We start from the raw sequence: 19,315 nt of genomic DNA, 5'->3' as shown, positions 1-19,315 counted from the left end.
TCATTTTTGACTTTTAGAACACTTGTCCACTGTGTTATTATTAGGTGTTAACTTCTCTTTTAAAATCCTAAAAAGATAATAAATGGCGCTTCCCACTCATAGTGCTTTTAATGAGGAACCTTCATCTTAGCCATTATGTGTTAATCATGCAATTTCGTTGCCTTTGCAGCCCTCCATGACTTGTCAATTTTCACAAGTGTCTTATCCTTCTTGTGTCACTTATTATTTTATTATAATCCTATCGATATGACCATCTAATCCCCACTTATGTTTGTGTTTAGTATCATATATACAAAGGAGGGTTGTGGTAGTAAGTAAGTTGACGATCATAGTAAAATTTAGTCACTTTATTATGAATGGATCTATGAGGACCACATTGGGGTGTCCCTCAATATATGTGGCTGATTCATACTAATTTGTTGAAGATCTATGGTCAACCCAAATTTGAGACTAAGACTTGATTGTTGTTGTAACAAAATGACCATCTAGGAAAATCACTAGCAAATAATAAGTAGCCTTATAAGTTATAACACCAACAAACTTATTCTAGTTTGTATAGAGAGCCAAAATATAAGTTTTAAAAATATTTTTTCACCACACAAATTTATCAGACATAAAGACAACATGCAGTGATTCTAGATAGCCTAGCTCATCTTGGAAATTGTCCGATCAATTGCATAGCTTAGAACAATTGCTAAAATGGTTAAAAACAAAAGGTGTATCACTACGACCCAAACGAGAACACAAACAAATAGTACAACATATAATAGTGATGAAGAAGATAAAAGTTGAGAATTGAAAAAGAGGTACGTACAGAGAGCATGAGAGAAGAACCAAAACATGTTCATATATATATCTCTCTCTCTCTCCAAGGTTTCGTAACTTGGCTTTACCAAACATTTGATTTCCTAAAAAAACTAAAGCAACTGTTAAAGTTACGGAGAAATTTCCACTCTTCTCTTCCTATGTTGTGCCTCTCTCGCCTAGCTATGTCCTCCCAACACACTCATCTCTCTCTCTCACCAGGTATATTTACCGAAACATTTTTTTTTATTTCCTAAAGCTCTTCAAATTTCAATCAACCCCAAAAAAGAAAACTATATATATATATATATATTCTCTACAATTTTATATTTTGAACACTTCATTCAAAAATCTTGGATCCCATCTCATACAATTTTACATTGATTTCATTCTAAAAGCATTTGTATCAGTTGTTGTAAAATCGCATAAGACCCTAAATCAATGTATACATTGATTTTGTGTGTATATATATATATATATATATATTCAAATTGTACTGTAATGTATAACAAAATAATGATTTTTTTCTTTTTATATATTGATAGTTTATAAATACTACATGGATGTTTATTCATATTTTCATGATTAGATACTAAAGCAATTGCTATAATCAGGTGGCTTTCAAATTGGGTTGGTCAGTATGGGCGGGTGGGTCACATCCATGGGTGATTTGGACAGCCCTAATGGATATCATTATTGATCTTTCATCCTTGAGTTGGAATGATTCTATTCATGGTGAAGATCAAACGGTTAATGACAACTAGTAAGTTGCTCGTGCAATGCACGGATAATTTTGTAATATTTTATATAAGACAATTTTGGATAGTGTTGTGCATATATTATATATATATTTTAAAAAAAGTAAACTAAATTAGAGTAAAGAAACATATACATTTTGAGATATTAAAAATTAATTTAGTAGTTTCACTGCATATTTATAGCCTTTTCAAGGTAAGATTATTATTATTATTATTTTTATATTTTAAATCATGAAACCAAAAATAAATGCAAAAGAGTAACGGCACCATGAAAATCAACTAATTTGTGTTGTGTTCATATATTTAATACTATGAAATAAAAGTATGTCTAACTCTCTCATTACCTTTCACTCATTGATAGTGTGACATTAAAACATGATGTGGGCAAATGTGTATGCATGTGTCTTGTAGATGATTTAAAACCATGGTAGAATATTGCTTTACATTGCATACCAAGTATTCTCTATACTTATATACCCAAAACAAAAATTATCCAACCAAATGACATAAACCTAAATCATATTTAATCTCCTAATTTAAAAAGAAAAAGAAAAAAAAAAAAAAACCCCATAGTGGTTTCAACGTCTTGATGGTGGTGGGAGGCCAATATGACAGAGGCGGCATCCCCTTAGATTTCTCTTTCTCTCTCTTTCAAATGTTTTGTTAGTCTTAGGTCTTTCATTTTGATAATATGTAGTAAAACAATGCATTTTATTTAACAATCCACAACATTTTTGTGTCTCTCTATCTCTCTCCTAAGTTTTATTTGGTTAGTTATTACTATTAGTCCTTAATTATTATTTTTTTACTTTTTTTTTTTAAATATTAAAAAGGTGGGTATGCTAAAAGACATGAAAAAGAAAGAGAGGTGTGATGTAAGCTTAGGCAATAAATGAGAAATTAATGAGATAACAGTAAAATAAGTTAAAGTAAACCGTTGAGTAACTGTAAAAAAAAAAAAAAAAAAAAAAAAAAAAAAAAAAAAAAAAAAAAAAAAAAAAAAAAAAAAACTTAATGAAAGAGGTTAAAAAATGCTAAATGCAAATTAGAACGTCACTTGGCAAGACCTCATTCACTCCTGCATGAGATCTTTGCTTTTATATATATATATTGATGATTATTCCTTTATAACTCTTAATCACTAATCAGCATGTCTTAAAAAACTTTGTGATAGGACTTTATCATACATACGAAATATGCATAGATTTTTATTTTTATTTTTATTTTTTATCTTTATTTAAAAAAAAGAAAAGGATATTACTATTGTGTTCATCCTTATAAGAATTTAAGCACAGATTAAATTTTCATTATTTTTGACAATTTTTCTTTGATTCCTTTATAATTTATATATTGTGTTGGTTTAAATGAATTTTTTCTCAAGCTTTTAGATGATGGACTTTAGATAAAATGTTCAACTTTTATACGCCAAACATTGATTGTAAGTCTTGTACATGGAACAAATTGAGATACGAAATTAAGAATATGGTCCATTTTGGTTGGCCTTAACTTGATTTGTCTAGACATCAATTTTCTCTCTTGCTAAAAGTTCAGGATCATTAAAATGGAATAGGTCCCTTACTAACCTAACCAATTGGAATATGATGAAATTTCTTTCCATCCACACTAAACGTTGTGTACACTCCAAATTTTTTCTGCATCTCATAATGATACGTTGTGGAAAGGTGTCATCCAAGTCCAACATGATTGAGAGTTGTAGTTGAGACTATGGCCCAGAAGCTTTACTATTCAATACTTTGCAAGAAAAATTAAACACTCATTTGATGTAATAGGAGACTTGGAATTTGACACTATATACACTGGGTTTGTTCTTGATGTTGTGAAATTGCTGTAGGTATTAAAAACTCTAGTTTGATTAGTTGGCAACTCATGTTTTTTAAGCATGAAAAGTCTACAATGGATAACTTTTGTGTTCTTACAATAAATGTTTTGGAGAGAAAATTGTTAGCTCCCCATCCCATTGCGATCCCCCTATTTATACAAAGAAAAAAAGGTCCAATACTCCTGAGTATGTCTTAGTTGCATGGAATTTTTGTTTAATTGTGCCTAGATTTCTTTTAAAAATTTAATTATAATTTAAACTCTAATTTGATGATTTTTATCTGATTTTTGGGGTTTAATTTTGATTTAACTTCTTATGAGTGCTAAATGCAAGAGGTAAAAAAACTTAATGAAAGAGGTAAAATATTAAATTCAAAATTAGAGCACCACTTGGCAAGACCTCATACATTTCCGTATGCGGTCTCTGCTTTTATATATATATATATAGATGTCTTACATATTATTATTATTATTATCATCATCTTCATCATCATCTTCATCATCATCATCATCATCATCATCATAATAGTAAATAGTGATCAAGCAAAGTTAGAAAAACATGATAGTAAATACTAAATAGTGATTCAAGCAAAGTCAGAAAAATTAAACAGATTTGGTTGTTTCGTGATTGATTTGATTTCCATCTTTATCTTTAAAATAATGTGATAGAAGACAAATGGTTTTTATTTTTTATACCCACAAATACCATACTGACTTAAATAGGTGATGATGGAATTAAGCAAGAGAATTAGCATCGTCAGTCTTAAACAAATGTTATTTTCACATGCAAAAAAAAATTATTTTAATGTATCACTTTACAATACATCATTTATCAAATATTCTATTTTAATATCACAACACATTAAAATATTGTAAATAAAACTTTCATGGAATAAAAAAAAAAACCCACCAACATAGACCTCCGCCACCAACAACCCACCAACTACTAGCACCACAAACCCACCACCACCCAATACTACTTTAAAAAAAAAAAAAAAACCCTCAAAATCAACACAAAACTCCCCAAAAAGAAGAAGAGATGATTAAAATATCAATCAACCGAAATCAACCCCAAACCACCAAAACAAACATCAACCCACGAGAAAATATAAAACCCACAAAACCTAGCAACCCCAAACCCACCAAATGATCCACCCACACAACCCTTTGTTGCCACCAGTAAAGCCAAAATACACAACTTAGCAACTAGAAACCAACATCGACCCACCTATTGCCGCCATTGTTGCCATTTATATAACCCAATAAATGGAGAGATCGGCGCTTGGCAAAGCAGAAACAATGGCGAGATTGGCAGCTTGAGAGAGAGAGAGAGAGAGAGAGAGAGAGAGAGAGAGAGAGAGAGAGAGAGAGAGAGAGAGAGAGAGAGAGAGAGAGAGAGAGAGTGATAATAAAAAAATTAATTTCTTTAGCATTTGCGTTCGTAGACTCCGTACTGTTCATCCATGCGAAAGTTTTTAGCATTTAAAATATCTAATGTGAGAGGTCTTTTGATATTTGGTGTGTGAAATGCCAAATATTTGCATTTAGCACACTTGATGCTAGTGCTCTAAGGACTTTCTAATTTAAGTATGCTTTCTAATATTTTTTGAAGGAGGTATCTTGAATTAAAATTCCCTATTTCAACTATAAATTGCACTAGCATGTTTAAGTGAGATGGTGTACCCTAAATAGACAAGGTTTCCCCCCACACCCCCCCCCCCAAATTCTTCATATATTTTTTTTATTAGATGTAAATTTTAAAAATTTAACTATGGTTGGATTGCATGCTCTTTATATTCTTAACATGCATGTCAAATTTCAATCAAATAAGATATTATTCACTATATTGAATAAACTTATTTTATATATATGATTTTAGACCACAAAAACTTGAAATTTAAACATTTGATTGATGACATAGATATTGATATTTGATCTTGTTGAAATTTTGTAAGCATGGGAGATATAATAAATGCATGCAATTCAATAGTTATATTTTTTAAAATTCACATCTAATAAAAAGATGTAAGAAGAGTTTGAAGGGTTTCTCTCCAAAATCCCCCCTCCAAATCTAGAAACTATTATAAGTGACTTTTTTTAAATACTTTTTAATAGACACCTCTTAGTTTCTAAAAAAAAATCAACACCTTTGCACGCTTGTAATAAGTAGTTAAGATAGATAGGAGGAGTATTTTTTATTTTTTATTTTTTTTTTTGTAGTTAAGATAGAGAGGAGGAGTATTTTTTATTTTTTTATTTTTTATTTAAGAAAAGAAAAGAAGAAGAAAACAACGATGATTAGAGCACTCACATCAGTGTATAATAGAAAAATTTGTCAACTTTACACATTTAAGCCTAAAAGTACTCACATTAATTAGCATATAAATGTGTATATTTACATTGTCGCTATAGTAATCTTGTAAATACACATAGTTATTGTAGCTTTGTAAATGTATATTTTAATAATCTTTTATTTTACCATGTGAGAAAGAGAGAGATGTGGTTTGAGATAATACTAAAAAAATGGTAAGGAAATAGTATTTTAATGAAATGTAATGTAAAATAGATAATTTGATATAAATGAGGTGTTTTGAAAAGTAAGTATTTAAAAAAAAAGGAAAAATTCTTATGCTAAAATATACACAAATATTTATATGAGTTGATACGAATGCCTTAGAGTTAACGAGGGGTTTGGATAAATTGTCCCAGTAGTGGGCCATGGCTATATTCAAATATGAGTAATGGGTTTAAGTATTAATCCCATAAAATCTTGTTATTTAGCCCATAACAAGCTTAAACTCAGCTTGTTTTGTATTGAATCCTATTATTTATGAGATTGTTCATGAACAATTATGTTTGAGTTGGGCTCGACTTGCTTGTTTAAAACTAAGGCTAAAGCTTGATTTGTTTATTAACAAACAAACTTAAACAAGTTTTTTTTTTTTTTTTAATCAAGTCAATTGATTCAATTACATCCCTTATTTTTGCCTTTCTTAAAACCTCCCACCTTTAATTATTTGTAAATACTGGAATGATCAATGAACTGAAAATGGTTTTGGTTCCCAATTTTTATTGGTTGAACCAACAATTTTCACAGTTGAACTACTAATTTAACTGGACCAGTTCAATATATATTCGGTTTTCGATTAAACCGTTCAGTCCTTTTTTTAAAACCATAGATCACACCCTTAACCTCATAAATGCATGATACATTCAAACTATTCTTGAAAAAAAGGGGAAAAGATGAGAGGAATGGACCTAGAAACAAATGAAAAACCATGTGCTCAATAATGGGTAATTAGGAAAAAGGAAATGCATCTAGTTCTGGTATATGTGAGCACCGAATATATGATATACCTTCTCAAGTAGTTAGGTATTAAGCATCAAACAATCCTAGGTGGGAGGTCTAGCGGTTGACCTTCGTCCTCCTCATTATTAATGCTTGGATCCAAATCACAATTAACACCTGGGACCGTGGGATCATGTGTCAAGAGTTTATCTCACTTGGCTAGGATGTGACTTGCCCTACAATCCTACCATTTTCTTGCATATTAAAAAAAATTATATATATAGCATCAAACAAACAAACACAATAAAAGGTTTAAACTTTCAATTTTATTCGGTTGTTGTTTTTTTTTTTTTTAATAGATGAACAATGTTGTTTTCAAGACTACAATTGTATTACAAATTCAGTATAGCCCAACAGAAAACACATGTCCAGCAATACTTGGGTCTCTGGACGCTATTACATTGGGGACTTCCTCTACCAAACTAAGGTATTTTGGGCGTGTTCTGTGTGCTTGGTCAATGACTCAATAGATGGGCTTAATATGGAAAGTTTGGATAAATGTTTTAATTTTTTTTTCCAAAGCTCCCATATTTTCATTTTTATTTTTGGGTAAAAAAAGCTTCTCATTTTTTTATTAATCAAAAAACACAAGGGGATTTAAACACTTGTTTCTCAGTTGAAAACAATAAGAGGTATCGGTTGAGCTATGCAGCTTTCTCGCTATATTTTATTATTTCTACAAATTTGTCCAAGAAAAATCCATCAAATGTACATGAATTCAGGAAACAGGCAAAGATAGACTGTGTTGTAAACACATGCTTACATCTCCTTTCTGTCTCTCGTAGCACTATCATTAGGTATGTTAAATGCTAAATTTTGAACATTTAACACACACCAAATACTAAAAAACCACCTACATGAGATGTGCTAAATGTTAAAATAATTTGGCATAAGCTATAGTGCAATTCTAAATTTAGCAGATGAAAAATTGTATTACTATTTGGTTATTTTTTTTATTCCAACGTTTTCTCTTTTCATAATTGTTGAAATTAGTTTATATTATTTTAACTTTCTTTCTCTTAGTATACGTTTAGACAGCATTTTGTGTGTTCAAATGTCCAGCGTTTCCCCATTTTTTTTATTTTTCATTTTTTATTTTTATTTTTATTGAGACCTGCGATTCTTTTTAACTTTGTCTGTCAATGCATTGTTCACACTAGCAAAATAAGCGGTGAACAGTGCACATCAATCAGTCTCGTGCACTATTCATGGGACCTACAAACCTCTTTTTTTAGCAATTTTTTTATTAAAAATGGGTCTCACAGCACTATTCAACATTTAAAAATTATTTTGTTACAGTGTTTTCAGTTTTTAACAAAATAAGTGTTATCCAAACAGACCCTTAATATGTCTTCAATGCCTTGGGAAACAACAAAAAGAAAGAATTGATAAAAAAAAAAGAATAAAGAAAGAATATTTAACTAAAATGGTAAACAAATAGAATATGTGATGTATGGTGTATTGTAAAGTAGTGTGTTAAAATAGATAAAGTAACTTTTTGATGTGTTAAAATAGCATTTTTATAAAACACCAATGCTAGTGCTTTAAGCAGTAAGAGCATTCGTAGTAATAATTTAAAAAAAAAAGAAAAAAGAAAAAAGAAAGGAAGAGGAGGTAGGCAGATATCTGGAGAAGAAGAAATGAGAAGAAGCTTGGAGAAGAAAGAAAGAAAAAAGAGGGAGAGAAATGGATGGTTAGAGAAGAAAGAGAGAAGAGAAAAAAAGAGAGATTTTTTTTTTTAAAAAAAAAAAGAAAAGAAGAGAGAGAATCATATAAAATAATATATATATATATATATTATAATTTTGGAGCTACAGTAAGCTATCATCTTTGGCAGCTCATTGTAGCTCAACTGCTATTTCATTGTAGTTCAATTGCTATTTTTTTAGGTATAGCACCTTTGTTGTAGCCAGTGGTGAAGGAAGGGGGGTAGGTGCCCCCTTGAACTTTCAAATTTTTTGCCTAATAATGTTATAATGACGTGAAGTACCTTATTCACCCCCCTACACAAAAGACAAAAAAAAAAAAAAAAAAAATCTCAATTCAATGAATTCATGGTACCTTTCCTAGTAGTAGTAGACTTCTACTCATAGTACAATTCTATATATAAAAACTAATGGGTTCCGTTTAGTAATGATTAAAAAAAATAAAATAAAAATCTCCATATTGATTCATTGAATAATAGTCTGAACACAAAAACTTGATGGACTAGACAAAAACGTATTACAAGTCTACAACTATAATATAAAACTGTGGGTCCCACTTGGTAATGATTAAAAAAAAAAAATAATAACAACTTTGCTACCACTTCACAGAATAGAAATCAGTACTAGCATAGAACTTACTGGGTAATAATTTTGAATATCAAATTAGTGGATGAATGATTGCTTAGTTATATATATTGAGAAAGATATATTCAAGATTATTGAGTGTGAAGAAATCATATAATGGTTTTAAAATATGAAAAATCATCGAGGGCAATTAAGTAAAATAAGCTAGGTGTAAAAAAATAAATTAAAGTTTACATTTTATGTTAGATTCTATATGACAATTATATTATCATATAGTATTTTATTTATTTTGTTATTAATATTGATTAATTTTTTACTTTCAATCTTGTCTTTTAATCTAGGATTACAGCAATTATACCACCTTTCCCCTCCCACATTTTCTTGTTCGTTTTTACTTTCTTTAAATTAAGATTCAAAGAAATTGATGAATGGGTTGTTGATAGATAGTGGAGGAATTTTATAATTCTTCCCTCAAACAAAAAGGGGGTCAACAAAAATCAAATAAATCTGCGTTGGTTGTCTCTTCTGATTAATGAAATTAGACCAAAACAAAGTCAAAGCAAGAAAGACACTACTAAGCAAAGAACGGATTGAAAAACATGGTTAAAGAAAAAACGCATGTAATGATTACATAATATATATTTCATGCTATTGAGAACAAGTATGTCATACGATTGTGTGATGTTATGATGACGGTTTTATGTAACAACACATTCCTTTAATAATATAATATTTTTTCTTTAAAAATTAATTAATTTTTTTCTTCTAAAAAAATTGTTGGTTCCTTTTGCTATATATGTGTGTTCACAATATTTGAAGGTGCAAATTCATGATTCAAAATATAAGAATGAGAATGAAATCCAGTTTTAAAACCTCCGGTTTTAAAATAGATGAGTGACATGTGTAAATAAAATTAGCCTTTGAGTGCGTGCTTAGAAGCTCTTTTTTTTTTTGGGTAAGAGTTAATTTAGAGCATTTATTATAATTTGGGATTACTACATTCTCTAATCACAAAAAAAAAAAAAAAAAACTAGGGGTGTGATGAAAAAATTATTTCACCACTTATAATAGTCAACACACCCTTTTTTTTTTGTTATTAGAGAATGTAGTAATCCAAAATTATAATAAATGCTCTAAATTAACCCTTACCCAAAAAATAGAAGAACCCCTAAGCACGCGCGTGAGCATTTATTATAATTTTGGATTACTAAATTTTCCAATCACAAAAAAAAAAACCTAGGGCTGTGATGAGTATCATGTAGTAATTCTAAATTATAATAAATTATCTATATTATAATGAATGCAAATTATTAACCTTTACCAAAAAAATTGAAGAGCCTTTGAGCACGCGTGTGAGCGTGTGCTCAGAGGTTAGTTATTCTTTATCATTATGCTAAGACACAAACTTTTCACATTAAAAAAAAGGACAATATTAAATTTCATATAGTAGGATATTTACAAAAAATGTTCACTAACAACTACTTGATAGATTGACTACCACTTCGCTCCCCTGAATTCATCCAATGTGCCTGCCATGCAATCTAACAAAATTGTTGATACATCACCCTAAAAAAATACAAAAAAAATAGAGAGTAAGGCTTAAATGTAAGAAAACAACAAACAAAAATAATATANCCTAAACTCTAAGTTAGTGTTCAACTAAATATTTTGTTAGAAAAAAAAAAATCAAAAAGTAATTTGAGTTCAAATAGAACTCATATTTTTTCTTTGAAATATTCACGATTAGAAATATGAGTTTAAATAGAAAATTCACTTTTAGAAATATAAGAAAATTCACGTTTAAAAATATGAACTCATATTTAAAAATTTTAGTCCAAATAGAAATCAAATAGAACTCATATTTTATATTCACGTTTTCCATAGAAATCAAAATGTTTTCATGCTAATATGAATTATATGACTTCAAAAGGTGAATATAAGAAGTTATATTTGAACAAAACAATAGGAATATAAGAAAATGTGACATGAAAGTGTTTTTTATTTATTTATTTATTTATTTTTTAAGATAAGAAAATGATATGGAAAGAATAATGATAACAAAATAAGGAAACCAACTATAGGAAAGCAAATACTAAATGACAACTTATAAAAGTAAACGTAATAGAGAGAATTCAATACGCATGAGACGTTCTAAATAGAGGTCATAAAAGATACTTACATTTTTGTTGTTGACTACACTTCAAGTCCAAAGTCCAAATAGTTCGTTGGAGATGGAGGACAGAACACACGAAAATCTTGAAGATCAACACCCTAGTGCAAGTTCCTTGAAGTTATACCAAAATCTTGAAGATAAACACCCCATTGCATGTTCCTTGAAGTTTAAATACCAAAATCTTAAAGATAGGCACCCCATTGCACATTCCTTGAAGAAAAATGTGAAAGAAATTAATGGTGAGGTTGAAATATAAGGGCTATTTTACACAAATATTTGATTTGTTTCTAGAAAATAAGAAGTTGTTCATGAATTAGAAAATCAAAATAGAAAAGACCAAAGTATATTGACATACACATATCGTTGAGTAGGAACAAATTTGAGTAGAGCAAATAGAAAAAATGATGATAATGGTGAAAAGAAGATTAACAAAATTGAGAGAATTGGAGAACTGAAGAAGAAGCAATTTGAGTTTGAAAATCAACGTGAGTGTACTGGGAGTGTGGTCTTATTTTGTAGATAGTGTTTTGCATGGGAGTTTTCATTTCGAAAAAGGATCCAACCAAATTGTGGTGATACGGTTAGCAATTTGAAAACCAACAGGAGAATAGTAGTGTCTAAATTTAAGGGATATGGATGAAAAGTTATAGTGATAGTTTTATTGTATGAAAAATAAAGAAGAACTTTTATAATTAAAAAGAAGAAGAAGAAGAATTGTTATAAAAATAATAAATAAAGAAGAATTGATTTGAAAAAAAAAAAAAAAAAACTTGAAGGGAGTATGAGTAAGGGAAACGTGAATGCAAGAGAGAGAGAGAGAAAAAAAAAATAAAATAACCAACTTAGGGGAAGTTAGACATGGGTTTTAAAAAAAAAAGAAATAGATAACGAAAAAAATAAAAATAAATAAAGGATAAACCTTAATAACAGGGTAGATAACTTTTTTGATAGAAACGTGGGTTTTTTTATTTTTATTTTTATTTTTTTTATTTTTTAATTAGGTTTTTGTTTTTAATTTTTAAAAAGAATTTAAGAAAATAGTTTAAATAAATTGTAATATATATCTATTTAGTTTTTTTTTTTGGGATAAACTTGAGGATTAAAAAAAAAAAATTGATTTGAAGATAACTTTTTTTTAAAGGGAAAAAAAAATAAAATAGTTGCTTTGAAGAAGTGGGTTAGTGGGAGAGTGATCCTATTTTGTAGGAAATGTTTTAGGTGAGGGTTAAAGATATATTTTTACTTTGTTATTCTTAAGTTTTGCCCTTACTTAAACGTAGGCTGTAGGGATATTTTGGAACACAAAAAAATCTGGTCCAAACAGATGCAACCCCTTAAATAGTAGTATAGAAAAAGTGCAAGAAGAAGGCATGATCTTGTTGGAGTCGGAGCAGCAATCAACGACAACCTTCAACGGCGGGTGAATCGATAGCCAAATTTCAGGCCGTGCATGGAGGTGTGTGAGACCAAAGATGGAGGCCGGCTTCTTGTGTTTTACATATCAGAGGCCAACGAAGAGAACTGTGGTGTTGGTTTCGAGAAGCACGAGTGGATGGAGAAACTGTGATGATGCGTGGATTGATGGCCATTGCGTGTGGTGGCGCGTGTGGGTGAAGATGGAGATTGGACCCTTGGGTTTTGCATATCGGAGGCCAAAGAAGAGATCTGTAGTGTTGGTTTCAAGAAAGGATTGAGAAAAACTAACAGAGCTGAAGGGAGGCTCGGACTCGATGGTGCAACGGCTATGGCTTTTGATAGCGACGAGGCAGCGATGTAGAGGCCTTGTGGAGGTGGTGAAGGCAGCGGTAGTCTTGGGTTGAACGGTGGTGATGTTTGGTAGATCAGTTTGGCTTCAGAGATGGTGAAGGGAGAGGCCACAGAGAGATGAGAAATAGTTGGGTTTTTCTTAACTGTTGGATCATTTTATATCAACGTGTCACTCATTTATTTTAAAATGGGAGGAAACTGGAGGTTTTAAAATTGGAGGCTATCCTCTCCTGAAAATGCCAACTGATGACTACTTGGAATTTAAATGATGAACATCACTCTAGTTTAACAAACATGAATTATTGGTTCCGTCCTTCTCTTACCTCATAATAAAAATGTGGAGAATATTTAACATTCTCATTTTAGGAAATTTTAGAAATTTTTAGAAATACTCATTTCATTTCGATTATGCTTAAAAGTGTATATAAAAATGTGTACATATATATATATATATATATTATTTTGAGTGATGAGGATAGTATTAATATGACTGAAATTCAACATTGGATAATAATAGTAAAAGTGAATGGCTAATAACTTAATATAACATAGTTAGGTTCAATCTCATTATTTTAAACTTTTTGGTCAAGAAGCATCCCTATATGTTTTATATTAACTCCTTAATCGCAGTCTTCTCATAGAGATTATCTTCCTAACATCCCTACCATATAACACCTCATTGCGAGATGAACTCCAATTAAGCCTTCTTGCCCTAATTTTTCTTCATTCATATGTTTTTTAATACAATATAAAAATTATATAGCAAATAAACATTTAATATGGTTATGATTGTATGTGATATTTTCCGTTCTTCTATATATATGAGGAAAAAAGATTTAGGGGACAATCTTTTGTTGGACAATATAAATGTCTGTATATACACTACATCTTTATAAAAATTAAATTTTAATTACTTCGAATATTTAAACTAAACATGACAGCTTTTGCGCTAAAACATGGATCATCGTATTTGTAATTTTTTATCTCCTACTAACTACTAACTAGGAAGGACGAATACATCATTTGGAGTACCGTACTTATGTTATATCCGCGTTGTACCATTGTGTCATGTTATAATTTTTTAAAAATGCTCATATAATCACACATGTATTCATATCCATACCCATACTGTGCTCTCTATCTACTGGCCTTAAGTAGTTAGCTGATCTGCTCATCTTCAAACTACATTTTTATTTCTTCTTTGGTGGTAATCATCATCAAATCAAATAAGCTAATGTTGGGATATAAATAGAATTCCAAATCATCTTCATGTACATTCAAGTTATGATTGTGTGCATATAATAGTAAATATTACAGTAAGACCAGCAAGGATGCAAGATGGCACCTTTGCGGAACTTGAATACCTAGTTACAGCTGATACATTTATTCTCTATCATCTCAATTATTCAAAACTCATAACATTGTCTATAAAGATAGGGAAAGAAAAAACAAAAACAAAAACAAAAAATCACCCGATTTAGAATGTGACTTATAATCTTTAAAATGAGCAATCAATCCCTTAATACTTATTCAAAATTACAAATAGTCTCCAAGTTATTTAAAGTAATTTCAGTCAAATTGCCTCATATTTTCCCTTCTAACACTTGAATTCATTTAAATGCTTAAATAATATTAAAAATTCCACACATTTAAACTCCTCTAATTTAATAATAATAACAATAATAATCATAACAATCTAGGCTATTTGTAATTTTAAGCGAAGTTGAAGGATTGATTGCTCAGTTTCAAAATTTAGGTGACACATCATAAATTGGGTGATAGTTTAGAGTATTTGTTTTTGTAATTTATATTAAAAGAAACTCTCATTATTTGCTAAAGCACAACAAACGTAAAAAGATCGCGTAGTAGGTAAAATTTCCCATGACATGCACGTTCTCTAATAATTATCTATATCAGCGGAATATTGGCATCGCAAAGAACTTCATGGTTCCATTTATGCAATGAAAGCCATTGCGCTCACCGCAAGCAAAGTAGTGAGGCTGCCATGGCCTTTTCAGCACAAACTCAAAGCCCTCCCCAGCTCCTTGTGTTGCATTTCCTAGCTTCTTGGCATTTTTCAGGTCACATTTAATGAAGCTCCGGAGGTTTGGTAGCAAGTAAACACTGTGAGGAAATGTTTTTGGAGTTGGGGGATCATATTTGAAAACTGTAATTAACCCAAACAAAATAAATTCATACATTTTTCATGTTCCTTAAGAATTCAAATTGATAATTTATGATTAAATATAGTGGAGATGAAGTTCAAACTTAGAACAAGTAGCAATAGCAAAGTATGCTCACCTAGAGTGTCGTTTAGGTAGAAAGGGCCATGCTTGATAGCCCAATCAGTGTAGTTAAAGCCGAAGTTCCAGTGGTAGGAGTCACCAATGATGATCCTGTTGGAAGTTTGTGTATTATTAGGATGATAAGGGCCACGATAAGGCCAATTCCCAAATTGCCAACCCTTGTTGGCCGTGCTAACTGCCATTGTGGAAGCAGTTAGCAGCACTAGCATGAGTCCTTGTGCAATTGTGAAACCCATAGTATGATTTGCAACTTAGAAAAGAAACTAGCTGGCTAGAGAGTGAAATAATTAAGAGGGTGAGACACAAACGAAGAGCTAGTGAAATCTTTTTTTTTTTTTTTGAGAAATAAGAGCTAGTGAAATCAAATGTTAGTACTTATAAATGATAACATTACTTAAATGGCTATTTATAATGGTAGATGGAAGAAAATGGGGGAAGAGAGAGAGAGAGAGAGAGAAGTGCAAACCGGCCTAATTGACATCTTTTTCAAAATTTAGTAGGCAAGAGATGGAAAATACAATGTAAAAGCTCCATCAAAAAGTTATGTTTTCACTTCTCCACTTGGCCGACGCATTACACACGTTCATATATGGATTTAGCCTGGCCAATGATATTGAGAGATACTAAAAAAGAAATAGAAAAGACCTTTCTTTTACATTTTCTCTAATTACTATTTTAGGAGTGCCCCCACAAATTTTCCGTTATTGACCTTTTCATTCTTTCTTCTTCTTGTTCTTTAAATTAATTAATTAAATTCCCTATATTTGTTGAAACACTTTGGTAATTTGGTACATGGCCATGTCCTTAAAAGTAATTTGGTGATGTACAATCTGTACACACATCTACAATTTCATATTGAATGTCCACATATTTTAACATTTTCTATATTTGAAGCGTGAAAAGTGCAATATAAATGATGTACTGAAACAAATAGGTGAGAATCATTGTTTCTCTCTCGCATAGAAAGCTAGGGCTCTAAACCCTTCTGGCTATACGATTGTAGAAGTGCAGTACCTTCCTAGGAAGGCAAGCGTTTGTTCCCTACTTTACCAAGTGTACTGTGAGGGCTTGTCGGGCTTTTGCTTTGGGGTGGGGAAACAGTGTGTGAGTTTAACTGCATCTTCTTGTCTCCCATCCATAATGGACAAGATTACGCAAGGTTGGAGCAGTCTTTCTCTAATAGACAGAGAGGGAGATGATATGAAACTTTTAAAAAAGGGCCCAAAAGAAGAATTCTCAATAGTGGCGAAGTTTCTGACTAGCAGAGTATTGAGCATTGATGCGGTAGCAAGAACCTTTACACCTCTGTGGAGAACACGTAACGGGTTTCAAATACGGAGTTTGGGTGACCATAAACTTCTTTTTATCTTCGATAACAAACCAGATGCGGAGAGAGTGCTGCAAAACGAACCATGGAGCTTTGACAAGCATCTTATTGTATTCCAACGCTACAACAAGGATACGGTTCTCGAGGATTACAGTTTGAATGAAGCAGCACTATGGGTTCAAGTACACAACATTCCGATGGGATATATGGACAGAGAGACAGCATAAGAGATATGTTCGAAAATTGGTAAGGTGGTGAAATCTGCGGGATCCAAAGAATCTGGGGGTGATGGATTTATTAGGGTTAGAGTGATTGTGGATGTCACCCAACCCTTATGCCGAGGACGAGTTGTGACTCTCGAAACTGGTAAGAAAACTTGGATCTCCTTTAGATATGAAAGATTGCCAAACCTATGTTACTGGTGCGGATGCCTGGATCACGACGATAAAGATTGTGAGATTTGGCTTCAAAATGCAGGGAACTTGGATGCGAGTAAGAAGAAGTATGATTCCAGTATACGTGCGAAACCGGTTTATCAGTTTAGCAAGAATGTAGTCCATGTTCCAGGCTACTTCGAAGAAAGGAAGAAAGAGCAAGCAAAATCTCCACCAATGAGCAGTAGTAGAACACCAGCGCCGAGGCAGAGTCCACCACCACGGCCTCTAAACACGGCGTTGCCTGAGAACGATAGCGAGACATACGGAAACTCCATTAATGTAGACGTTACTAGTCCCTTAAATGGAGCAAATTGTGATCTCGTGATCGGCTCAGTCCCTTTACACACGGATAATGGTAAGGAGGATTTTTTGGAGATAATTAAGGATATTGGCAAGTTTGAATTGTCCGAGACTGAGAGCAATAAATCCCATGCAACGTCAGCTACACCTCCATCATGTGGGCCGAGCTTGAACCCATCAAGTACTCTTAGTAAGCCCACTAGGTGGACTCGGATTAATAGGCCCACTACGCCTCACGAAACAAATCCAGTAGCTGATACACTAGGGAAACGTAGTAGTTCACTTCCAACTGATGTTTACCCGATACAGAAGCGCAGGATACAGGTTGCAAACCTTGGATGTGATAATGATTCTCCAACGGCGGAGGCTGATATTCAGCCTCACCGAGAGTCATGAGTTTGTTATGTTGCAATGTACGGGGGCTTGGGAACCAACACACCATTCAGGAGCTTGCAAAGTTTGTGCAGGTGCAAGATCCCTCTGTCCTATTCCTGGCTGAGACGTGGGCAGATGAAGCTAGGCTGAGGAAGCTTTGTGATGATTTACAGTTCGACGAGGTGTGGGTGGTTGGTCGTGTTACAAGAGCAGGTGGTTTAGCTCTCCTTTGGAAAAGTTCAGTAAACATTGACGTAGACTCGGCTTCTCTTAACCATATTGATGCTATCATTAATAAGGGCAAGGAGGATGCATGGAGGTTCACAGGTATATATGGTTTTCCTGAAGCAAGTAGGAAATCTGAGACATGGGAATTGCTACATGGTTTGAATAAAAAATTCTGCCTACCTTAGATTTGCACTAGTGATTTTAATGAAATTCTAAGGGGGCATGAGAAACTTGGAGGTGCTCCAAGGAGGGAATTAGAGATGAAAGGTTTTCGTGATTGTTGGTTAAATCTGGTTTTGTATCTCATACAAAACACATAGCGGAAGCAATAAACAAAGATCTATTTCATTCATGATTGATAACTTGCATTATGTAAATTTCAGAATTAGCGTACCTTGGTGCAGTGAAATTCAAAACAAAAGATTATAAGTCTTTGGGAACACTTTCAATTTTCACTCCAATTCCACTTTACGCCCAAGAAGTGTGGTTTCTCAATCAATTTCCAAGGGAGAATAATTGAGTGGTTTCACTCGCACATACACACCACTTCACAATGGTGTCTCACTTTTTCTCTAATAAAAATTCTGTATGTCTCTCCCTTTATATATAATTGATTATCTAATTGGGCCGGCCTATTGGGCCTTTCCAATTGGGTTTTAATGTGTGGCTTGGAGTGGGACCAAAAGGACCAATAAGACACTAGCTCCAATGGGCATTGGGCTTTTCTGTCAACTCTTGACAAGTCCAAAGTTACCATTAATTATATTTAATACCACTATATAAATATAATTGCACTCTAGGCCTTATTAATAAATTATATCCCAAAACTTTATTATACATGCAACCCCTTCATAAAATATTCGTAGTAATTCAAAGTCATAAATATAGACTGTCACTTTAAAGATTACTATGTCTTAATCCTTGAGTACCCGGTTTAATTCTTTTAAGTTATTCATTATATATTTATGAAATCCAATTTCATAAATATATACTTTAGTAATTTCTTACCAAAGTGGTTAGGCCTAACTCTCTGAATAACTAAATCCATTAAACTTATCTCAAGGGAATATTTTATATCTCTGTTAAGAGCCTATGAATTCCATCTTGAGAATATATGTTCCATCAACACGAAATGTGGTTGCCCAACATACTGAGGTTTTGACCGTTACTTTAGATCTCACTCCTGATATATCAAAGCAACCTACACTTCATGATTAGGTCTATTATTCTCTCAGGATTAAGAGTTCATGCAAATATAAGTTGTGAGATTTATTTTTCAATTGACAGTCGTTAGGAGAATAATAAATCTCACAGCGGTCCAGTTCAATATGTCTTAACTCTTAAAACATATTAACACATCA

At 31.9% G+C, this 19,315-nt stretch overlaps 1 pseudogene; it reads left to right on the top strand.

The window, feature by feature from the left end:
* The first annotated feature begins 16,226 nt into the window (after nucleotides 1–16,226).
* Nucleotides 16,227–18,347, top strand: LOC136069933 (uncharacterized; annotated as a pseudogene).
* Nucleotides 18,348–19,315: the final 968 nt, after the last annotated feature.

Source organism: Quercus suber, unplaced genomic scaffold (assembly GCF_002906115.3).
Source record: "Quercus suber isolate HL8 unplaced genomic scaffold, Cork oak 2.0 scaffold_198, whole genome shotgun sequence".
NCBI lineage: Eukaryota > Viridiplantae > Streptophyta > Magnoliopsida > Fagales > Fagaceae > Quercus > Quercus suber.
The sequence above is the reverse complement of the archived record's forward strand: the minus strand, read 5'-3'. Positions and strand labels throughout refer to the sequence as shown.